Below are 11,058 nucleotides of genomic sequence, written 5' to 3'. Positions count from 1 at the left end.
CCCATCAAGACAGGACAGTGTGAAAGAATGCCATGATTGATGAGTGAAGTCTGCATGAGCACAGGAATGGAATCTATTTACCATCTCTGACCTAGATGATATTTAAAGTCCCTTTGATCTTTGATGGTCCGTGACTAATGGCATGTGTTTTAAGATACAGCCATGGCACCGAGAATTCCTGATACTTAGGGTGGTCATGGGAGGGCAGAGACAGGGATTATACTTTTCTTGTCTAGATTTCTCACCCAGAAACCTGAGAAATTGGTTAGTCTAGTCTAGAATCTTCCCCACTGCAAACATGCTGGTCACTATAAACAGACAAACAAACAGCCAGAAGTCTCAGAAAAAAATGGATGGTGGGCGCCTGGGTGGCGCAGTCGGTTAAGCGTCCGACTTCAGCCAGGTCACGATCTCGCGGTCCGTGAGTTCGAGCCCCGCGTCGGGCTCTGGGCTGATGGCTCAGAGCCTGGAGCCTGTTTCCGATTCTGTGTCTCCCTCTCTCTCTGCCCCTCCCCCGTTCATGCTCTGTCTCTCTCTGTCCCAAAAATAAATAAAAGACGTTTGAAAAAAAAAAAAAAAAATTTTAAAAAAAAAAAAAAATGGATGGAAAGAAAAGTAAGGGAATGATTAACATAAAATTCAGAATTACTGTCAAGAGGAGAGAGGAGAATTCCATTGGGGAATGCATACAAGAGTAATATTCTTCGTAATATTTTATTTTTAAAGCTGGCTGGTAAGTACTTGAGTGAATGGTATGTGAATATTTTTTGTATATTCACTGAGCTTGCAGCTATCACCACAAGCAATTTTAGGACATTTTCATCACTTCCGAAAGAAAGCCCATTTCTCCCTAAGCCCCACCGCTCTAGACAACCAGTAATCTACTTTCTATCATGTGGATTTGCCTATTCTGGACATTTCACGTAAGTGCAATCATGCAGTATGTGTTCTTTTGTGATTGGCTTCTTTCACTTAGCATAACATTTCAGAGGTCTTCCTTGTGGCAGCGCATCAGTACTTTGTTCCTTTTTATTGCTGAATAACATTTCATTGTATGGATATACCACATTTTATGTATCCATTTATCAATTGGTAGACATTTGGGTTGTTTCCACTTTTTCACTATAATGAATAATGCTGCTATGAACATTCATGTACAAGTTTTTATGTCAACATATATTTACATTTCTCTTGGATATATGTCTAAGAGTGGAATTCCTTGGTCATATGGTAACTCTCTGTTTGCATTTTCCTCATGACTAGTGTTGAGCATCTCTTCATGAGTTTATTGACTGCATGTATATTTTCTTTGGAGAAATGTCTATTCATATCCTTTGTTCATTTTTTAGTTGGGTTGTTTGACTTTTTATTATTGAATTGTTAAGAACTCTTTATATAGTCTAGGTACAAGATCCTTTTTTTTAAGTTTATTTATTTTGAGAGAGAGAGACAGACAGACAGAGCATGAGTGGGGGGGGGGGGTCAGAGAGAGGTGGAGATACAGAATCCGAAGTAGGCTCCAGGCTCTGAGCTGTCAGCACAGAGCCCAACATGGTGCTCGAACTCATGAACTGTGAGATTATGACCTGAGCTGAAGTTGGACGCTTAACCAATTGAGCCACCCAGGCACCCCTACAAGATCCTTTTCAAATATAATTTATAAAAACTTCTCCCATTCTGTGTGTTTTGTGTTCATTTTCTTAATCTCAACAGATCAGACTTTGATCTTGAAGCACAAAAAGTTTTCATTTTGATGGCATCCAATTTATCTATTTTTTCTTTTGTTCTTTGTGCTTTGGTGTCATATTTAAGAAACCATTGCCTAATCCAAGATCAGACAGATTTTCTGTATGTTTTAAGAGTTTTATAGTTCTAGCTCTTCCATTTGGTCTTTGATTCATTTTGAGTAAATTTTTGCATATGGTGTGAGGTAAGGATCCAACTTCATTCATTTGCATGTAGACACATTGTATTTTATGACAATGTCAGAAGTGACTTACCATTTTTTTTCCTGCCATATTCTGTTGGCCATAAAGGCCAGTTCTGGTTACAATGTAGAAAGAGGCTATATTTCCTCCTCTGGTCATGAAGACCAAGAGAATCATTGGGCACCGTCTTGGAAGCTAGTTACCACACTACAGACTTTTAATGTTTATAAATCAGAGAAATCCCTTATATTACCTTTACTGAATAACAGAACAAGATTACAAAATATTCCCTCAGCTACAATTGATAGCTATTTATTCCTCTGTTATTGATTTACTTTCTTGTATGTCCTGGTAATAAAATTTATCATTTCTTGAACAAATTACTTGGTCCCTTGCACACAGCCAATTTTCCTAGCCATTATTTCTAGTCCCCACTTATTGCTGGGTATTAGAAACAGGATTTTTTTGCTGATTTTACATATTTATTGATTTAAAAAAACCTAAGGAGAGAGAGGAGTTAAGTGACATGTCCCAGGTCACCCAGGAAGTGGTAGTCGAGTTCTAAAACCTTGGTTCATCAGACTTCAGAGTCCTTCCTTTCCCCTCCTCAACCATTGTCCAAAAAGCACCTGGGTATGCACATCAGGGCCGGGCCTCTCCTATTTCTCTGCTCCCTCCATGCACAACACGGTCATTCCACAATCACCTGTTCATTCTTAAAATCAGTCTCCTTGAAACACTCAGAAATGAACACTGAGGAGCCATCAACATTAGTTTGTACTAGATCGAGCTGCAGAACTTGGGGAGTGGGGGCTATGGGGGGCGATGGGCCCTGTGGGGTCTGCTCTGTTTAGCCGCAGTTCTTGTTGCAACAGCAGAACTCTAAGGTGTGGTGCCAAAATTCAAAATATAATCGAAGTACATTTTTATTTGCCTTTTATAATTTATTCTGAATAGCTGAGCTCCTTAATAGTTATCCAAAGTGTATTTTCCTTTAAAAGCACACTTTAAAATGTTTCACAGCATCCAATATGATTTTATTGCATCTTGGAATCCAAATGTTTTCTAAAATTAATGTCTGGTTTTATGACTCAAGACTATCAGAAAATAAGCCTAGTTACATTCAAAAATTACATTACTGAATTCTTTTATGTGTTCCCATTCCAAAAGGAGGTGGGACAAGATTCTCTCCCTCTCTCCCTCCCTCCCTCCTTTCCTCCCTCCCACCCCCACCCCCACCTCCTGCCCCTGCATTTCAAAGAGAGTCTGAGAGTAACTGATGGGCACAGAGACAACAGAATATTTTTGGCCCCCGAAGAAATTTAAAACCACTCTCAAACATTACGTTCCTTGTACCTTTTTGGGAAGATGAGATATTGCAATCTGGGGCTTTTTCACTGTTTAAGCGTTTGCCATTAAAAAACAGCTGCTGTTTTTCTCCTTTAAAACACACACACCAAACCTCACAGGCAGGGGGTTCTCCCTGTGCTCCAGTCATTTCCATCCCACCTCCTAACCCCTGGGGATTTTATGTTTCTGAGACAGGCAACACATTGGAAATCTAATTCACCTAGCAAACTTCAGGCAGACATAGAGAAAGCAAACATCGCCATAAAAGTGGCTCATTTATTTTGCTGTATTTAGTTGCTTCGTAGCCCTCAGGTGGCTCTCAAGTCCCTCCAGGTCACAAAAACAAGTCTGTAGCTTTAGAGGGATGCCTGCAGCTCCAGCAGGCCTTATAAATGCAAACACAAAGGCCCCCTTGTTTGCAGGAGATAATCTGTGAGGCTGGAAGGCAGCAACTGGTTTAGGAAGCTCCTAACTGGCCTTCCTGCCTCCAATCTCGCTACCTCTGCCCAGGCTGCACTCCACAGAGAGACCTTTCTGAAGTGCCTAGCTCTTCTCTTCCCGGTTTAAAATCTCACTGATGGCAGGAAGGGAGACAACCAGGCTTTCTGAACCTCCTGAAGTAGTCTTGGAAAAAAAACAAAGAATCAAACTTACCTCTGATAACATCTCTAGCTCTAACTCCCAATTTACAGGAAGCATGCGGATAAAGGCACATGTTTCATGACACCATTGGCCTGCCGCCCACAAAATCCAGATTATGGAAGACTCTACAGGACAAATGACCAGGTTTCGTCAACAGAAAATTGCAAGGGGAAATAAAAAGAGATGAAAGGGGAACCTTTGAATTAAAGGGACTTTAAAAAGCTATCTACAAATTTTATATGAATTAAGTAAACTATTTTAAAAAGGGAAGGGGGGAGAAATGTGAACACCTGACTGGATATTTGATGATATTAAGGAAATATTGTTAAACATTTTAGATGACTTAAGAGTATTGTGGCTGTGTTTGGTTTTTTTAAGAGTCTTGGGGTGTCTGGGTGGCTCAGTCAGTTAAGGATCTGACTCTTGACTTTAGCTCGGGTCATGATCTCACGGTTTGTGGCATTCAAGTCCCACATCAGCTCCATACTCACAGTGCAGAGCCTGCTTGGGATTCTCTCTCTCTCTCAAAATAAATAAACTTAAAAAAAGAGAGTGTTTATATTTTAGAGACACATACTAAATATTTATAATCAAAACAATGTGATGTCTGAAATTAGCATCAAATTAATTCAGGAGGGGGAAAAGGGAGGTACAGTGGAAACTAGACTGACCACGAGCTGGACCTTGTTAAGGGTAGGATATTGAGTCCTTTATATTGTTCCCTCTACTTTTGGTATGTTTGGAAAACCTCTGTAATAAATAATATTTTTATTTTTTAATTAAAAAAAATTTAATCTTTATTTCTGAAGGAGAGAGAGACAGAGTGTGAGCAGGGGAGGAGCAGAGAGAAAGGGAGACACAGAATCCAAAGTAGGCTCCAGGCTCAGAGCTGTCAGCACAGAGCCCGACGCAGGCCTCGAACTCACAAACCGTGAGATCATGACCTGAGCCGAAGTCGAATGCTTAACCGACTGAGCCACCCAGGCGCCCCTGTAATAAATAATATTTTTAAATGGGAGCAATGTTCTGATGGGTTCCCAGGGTCTATATCAGCAGTGATGCATCTCATTGAGACTCTGATGAAATGTATAGTTTCCACTCAAAAAAATGCATGCACACTCAGATATGTCCATACAGTTTGGGAGACCACAGACCCCTGTGATGCCACTTACACTTCTGGACTTCAGGATCAAGTATATTAACCAATGCCCTTTGTGGTCTGGCCCCAACTACCTCTTCAGCTTGGCCCCTACTGCCTTTCCAGCTTCTCTCCACCACCTGCCCCAGGCATTGCCCACTCTCGCTCCTCCAGGCCTCTACTCCTGAGGTCCCCTCTGTCTGCAGAAGACCCTTTCCTAAGAAGGCCCACATCAAATCTCCCCTCCCCTGGAGTTCTCTGGACCAGCAACACACCCACTGCCCTGGCCCCTGCCCTCTCCAGCGGGCAGCTCACTCACCAGCCCCATGTCCAGCCCTGTACTAGGAGCCTGGACTTACAGGTTTGTTCCTGTTATACCGTGAGGGCGAGTTCCCCCGGGGCCAATTCACCGTTTTCTTTTCTATGCTGAAAGCCCAGAGCTTTGCACACAGCCAATAAATGTTGGTTAAAATGAATTCAATGGAAAATTTAAAGCCCCAGGGTCAGGGGAGAGCTAATGGGATCTCACTAGCTCCAATACTACATGTCAAAGCAGGCGAATGAATAAAACGCTGAGCTCACTGCCTGCAGGTCTTGGTCACATTTGTCAGGTGGGAAGTCTGTGCCCCAGGGTGGCAGGGGTGGAAGGGGGACTTGGCCCAGTCCAGCACCCAGCAAGGCCTCAGCCCACAGGGAATCCACTCTTGATCTCAGCTAAAAGGTAAAGCCTGCCAAAGCCTGGGGGCCCATGTGAGTCCCATATCTAGCACTTCATTCTATCCCCGGACAACCTGGGGAGAACGTGTCTGTGGGGTGACGAAGGGGTCCTTCTGGACAAGGGGCAATCACGCTGCTACGGAAGGTGTGTGCTGGCCTAGAAGCCTGGTGCCTGTGCATTCACACCACCTGCCACCCTCCAGGTCTCATCCCTCCTGTACTTCTCGGCTGCAAATACATTCCCGAGTTAAGCCTCATTCACCCTTCAGGGTAAATAAGTGCAGTCTACTCGGCTGAAGTGAGATGGGGAACTTTGCACATTTGAGAGACAGTCTGAGACCCGAGGCTTCGGGAACTGCGAAAGCCAGACGCTACGGAAGAAAGAGCTCAGAAGGGGAAGGGCCCAACCAGGAGAGGTGGGCAAATGTTAAGTCTAGGGCAGACTCTAAGAAACTAGTGAAACTAGTTTCACTAGTTAAAAGTAGGAAAGAAGCCACCAGGCCCCAGAGGAACAAACCGGGGGCTCGGTCAGGAGCAGACAGGGCCAAGGACAAAGTCAAAAGGTAGACCCCAGGGGCTAAGCCCCCACTGCCCACCATTTGCCTGCTCTTGGTATTTCTTTTAAGAGGTTTAGCCTCTTCCACTTTCTAAAAGGCACCGCCGGGCTTGGAAAGATAGGAGAGGGCCAAAGGGGAATCGTGTGACTTTTCTGAGCCTGCATCGATGTCTGTGGGCAGCTGCGAACTAAGACTCTATTTGCCTTTCCAGGGACCTTGGTTGCCCTTCCTGCTCTGGAAAGGAAGGGCTTTCTTGAGTGAAGTACTGGGGAATAATCCCAGGCACGGCACCTGTTGTCTCAGGCGCTTTTCCCCTTCACCCTCTGAGGGAGGTAATGTCATTCCCATTTGATAGTTGGGAAAACTGAGACTCAGCAAGGCAACGGAGGGGTCACGTCTGTTTCGGAGGAAACGTGGTTAGCAGGGATCAGAAGCCAGGTCTGATGTGCTTACAAGCCCAGGGTCTGTCACGACCATCCTCTTAGAGGCTCCGGTCTGCTTCAGGGAACATGCTTGTGCCTCAGTTTCCTCTACCAGCCGTCACCACTGATGGTAGTGCTGCTCGAACACCAGTCCCGGCATCGAATACAAGCTCTGGAAGATGTGACATGGTATGGAGCAGGGAAGTGACTACCAGGCTCACCCCAGGAGGTGAGTGTGGGCTTGGCCAGCCTTTGCTCTCTCTCCAGCTCCCCTCCCCTCTGGATGCTGAGACACCAGTTGCCTGGAGAAAGTTCCAGAGTCCTTCCTCTGTGTCCAGGGCTCCTGTATCCCTGGGCAAGGTTTCTGATATGAAAATCCCTTCTTTCCCCTTCTGTCAGTAGCATCTTAGAGGGGACCCCCAAATCGTGTTGCAGCCGCAGTCCTGCCCACATTCTCCGACAGATCTGGAAATTGCTCTTCTTACCTTCTCATTATGTCATTAGGATGTGGTTGTGACTTGCCCCGTTTCTTCCTTCAAAGCTCCTCGCCTCATTCGCCTCCTCCCTCCTCCGGGACCTGAGGCAGGAAGTGCTACAGGGAGAGCAGAGGCCTTTCCTCCCCCTCCTTTCTTGTCTGCAAGTCGTTAATTCTTACTATTTGTTCTCTCCTTTCTGCTTTAATCACAGACCTCCGTGGCCTGATGCACATACTTGCCATGTTTCCGCTTGGCTCTTTGAAGACTTTCCTGGGCTCTTCCTGAGCCTCCTGAAGCTGTTCTGTCCAGAGCTCATCCTGTGTGGGTTTCAGTTATTCCCTCTGTTGCGATTTTAACTCCTCTCCAGCAATTCCAGGCATCTGGAGCATGGCTCCTTTCTTCTCCCCCAGGAAAATGCCCCCAGGCTGCGGACCTCTGTTTCTCCATCTGTCGTGATAGCAATTTGAACTATAATGTGGGAGGTGTCCAGCGTTCAAAGCCCGCTCCCTGCCCCAGGTGACCCTCCCAGCAACCCCAAGCCTATTTCACAGTCGGGAAACAGGTTCAGAGACTGTCCGAGGTTGCTTGGCCCCCATGTGAGCCACTGTGGTGCCTGCATTTTGGAAGTGCCTGCTCCTTTTGCCTCATCAGTTGTGACCAGCAAGAGCCCAGGAATGTAAGATACATTGTTACTCTGGGAAGACCTAGTTGTGGACACGTGTGGATTTCTCAGATTGAAGTCCAAAAGCATTGTTCCATGCCCACCCAAGCACCGTGTGTTTCTGTATATGCTCAGCAACCATGAAAGGGGAGAATTGGGGTCACCTGCTTGTTACTCCTGCAAAGCCTGGGTGCTATCTGCCCTTCTTTGTCTTAAGTCTCTAGGCTTCAGGTCTCTTCTGCTTTGTGGGAGACAAATGAGAGGAAAAAATGGAGGTGAGAGCCCCTCCGTATGCTTGTCTGCCACCAACCTTCCCCCCCCCCCCCGCCCCACCAGTGGGGCCTCGTCCAGCAGCGCTCCCACATCCTTCCCACCTTCTCAAAATCTAGAGGTGTCTTCCCTGCAGAGTGCATCAGCCCCTGCATTTTATGGTTACCACAGATAGAGTCTATGTGTTCCTTTCTGAACATTTTAAAACACTTTATACCATGTGTGACTTGCACCCGAACATCCTCGATACCCTTGCCCCTGCCTGTCTACCTCCCCTCCCCTCCTGAGCCTCTACATCTTTCCTGATTGCCTGTAATTTCCGGACTTTAGCCCTAGCTCTTAACACCTGTAGAATTTACCAATGTTTTAAGTTCTTCTTTTTTTTCTTTTTAATGTTTACTTATTGCTGAGAGAGAGAGAGAGAGCAGGGGAGGGGCAGAGAGAGAGGGAGACATAGAATCCGAAGCAGGCTCCAGGCTCTGAGCCGTCAGCACAGAGCCCGACACGGGGCTTGAACTCACGAACTGCGAGATCATGTCCTGAGCTGAAGTCGGATGCTTAACCAACTGAGCCACCCAGGTGCCCCGGGTTTTAGGTTCTTCTTAACTGACGCTTTCCTTCTTGACTGCAACAGACGCGGGACATTGTCTCATCCTCGCTGTAGCTGAACTCCATGGCTTGAGCTACCACATCTTTCAGAGACAGGATTTCCATCCGGGCTGAGGTCATGAGCTTGGCCTATCCCCACAATCCAGAGCCTGTGGCAGCCAACAACAGCACCCGTCTTAGTCTGCTCTGGCTGCTGTAAGAAATTACCATAGAGCAGGAGGCTTACACAAACATTTATCTCTCACGGTCTTGGAGCCTGGGAAGTTCAAGATCAAGATTTGGTGTCAGGTGAGGGCCCACTTCCTGGTTCATAAGAGGCCATCTTTTCACTGTATATCATCACATGATAGAAGGGGAGAGGGAGCTCTCTGGGGGTCTCTTTTGTAAGGCCACTAATTCCAGTCATGAAGGCTCCCCCTGACCTAACCACCTCCCAAAGACTCCATGTCCAAATACCATCACGTTGGGGATTAGGTCTCAACATATGAATTGGGGGGGCACACAGACATTGAGTCTTGGCAATACCTGCAATCTACGCTTGCTACCCTCTGGGGCCCTCTGTGCCACCCTCTGTGGGACTGGGGAGCGCCCAGGTCACACAGCGAGACAGTCCTTCCTGGCACGGGGTTCTCTCTGTATCACTTTCCCCCCAGTCCTGGGGCCTCCCTGAGAAGCCAGAGCACATGGAGTGTCTGTCTCGTGGGCATGGGGCGGGGGTGGGGTCTGCCCGTGGATGCATTGCTCGGAGACAGCTCCCGCAGAGATAGGATGAAGGCAAAACTCTCTGGGAGACAGTCACGTGCCCTCCACCAAGGGTCATGGTGATGACCGCCAAAGGAGAAAAGGAAAGCAGGGTCAGAAGACAGAGCTATGGAATCACAGAGTAAGGTAGTTCAGGAAATTAAATTGCAAAACTGATTCGCCTCAGGGAAAAAAAAAAAAAGGAAACTATGTGAGGTGATGGATGTGTTAATTAACTTCATGGGGGGATCTTTTCATAATGCATACATCTATCAAATCATCACTTCGTACACTTCAGTTATCTTACAATTGTATTTGCCAATTTTACCTCAATAAAGCTGGAAAAAAAATAAAACAGACAGACAAATAACTAATAAAACTCTATTCATAGCTATTCCCACCCCACCTCTTCTTTACCTTTCTGGTTTGGTATTTTTTTTTTTTTATCTTGAAATAACTACAGATTCCCAGGGAAGTTGCAAAATAGTACAAGGATGTACAAAACTTCATTTTGCAGATCTTTATTTCAAAAGAAAGCACAAAACTTTACCTAGTTTCCCCAAATTCTTACGTAATTATTGCACAATCTCCAAACCAGGAAACTGACACGGAGCCAGTGTGTGTCTCTGGTTTGATGCCATTTGTCATGTGTGGGTTTGTGTAAACACCACCACAATCAAGACACAGAGCTATCCCATCTGTATGAAAAATAGGGCTTCCCTTCTAATGGGGTTCTAAACATGTTGCAGGTGCTATGCTAACCAGAATCTCCTTTACTTCCTCTAACACCCTATACACCCAGAGAGAGCCTATAACTGTCTCCTGAATTATTAATTATGATAAAGAAAGCTGAAGCACAACATGAACACATTTCTTACTGAGGGTCTCCCCGCTAGTAAGTAGCAGGGAGAACGGACTCAAGTCGGGGTCTTCACGTCTCCGTCGCGCAGCTAACCATTCAGTACCTCCTCAGGGCATGGGTCTGGAGCCCCTTTCGCCTACACCCGTTGAGTACCAGGCTAGCCTGGACACTTTGGACATAGGGACTGAGGAGAATATCATCCCTGCATCTGCCTTGTCTGATCTCGTCGCCAGAACTTGACACTCTTCTGGTTCACATCAGCAAACATTTAGTGTGGAAGACGGTTTGTGGCAGAAAATAGAAAGACAACATAATTTAAGGAGAAGTCTACCCTAAATGGAAGAATGGATTTGTAAGAGGACAGGATTAAGTAAGAAGAATGTCTTCTCCGGGTTAGCAAGGAAGGGCAAGCCGAGGTGGGAGCCGGAGGCCGAAACAGAAGAAGGGTGAGCCATGTAGCATCGGGTTGGAAGGGCACGGCCAAAACTCCTTGGGAGAGGGGTAGGAGAGCTGAAGCATCTGGAAGGTGTGCTCAGCCAGGGGCTACAGATACACAGTCCCGCAAATCTCCCTCTTTTCCCCACCACCGCAGCTGTGATGCTGTTCAGAGCAGACTCCAGGGTACTTGCCTCAGTTCCTGCCTCATTCCTACTCCATCCTGTAAAAGAACTTTCCACCTGCAGCC

The sequence above is a fragment of the Felis catus genome, chromosome D2 (genome assembly GCF_018350175.1).
Source record: "Felis catus isolate Fca126 chromosome D2, F.catus_Fca126_mat1.0, whole genome shotgun sequence".
NCBI lineage: Eukaryota > Metazoa > Chordata > Mammalia > Carnivora > Felidae > Felis > Felis catus.
This window is presented reverse-complemented; position numbering follows the sequence as displayed.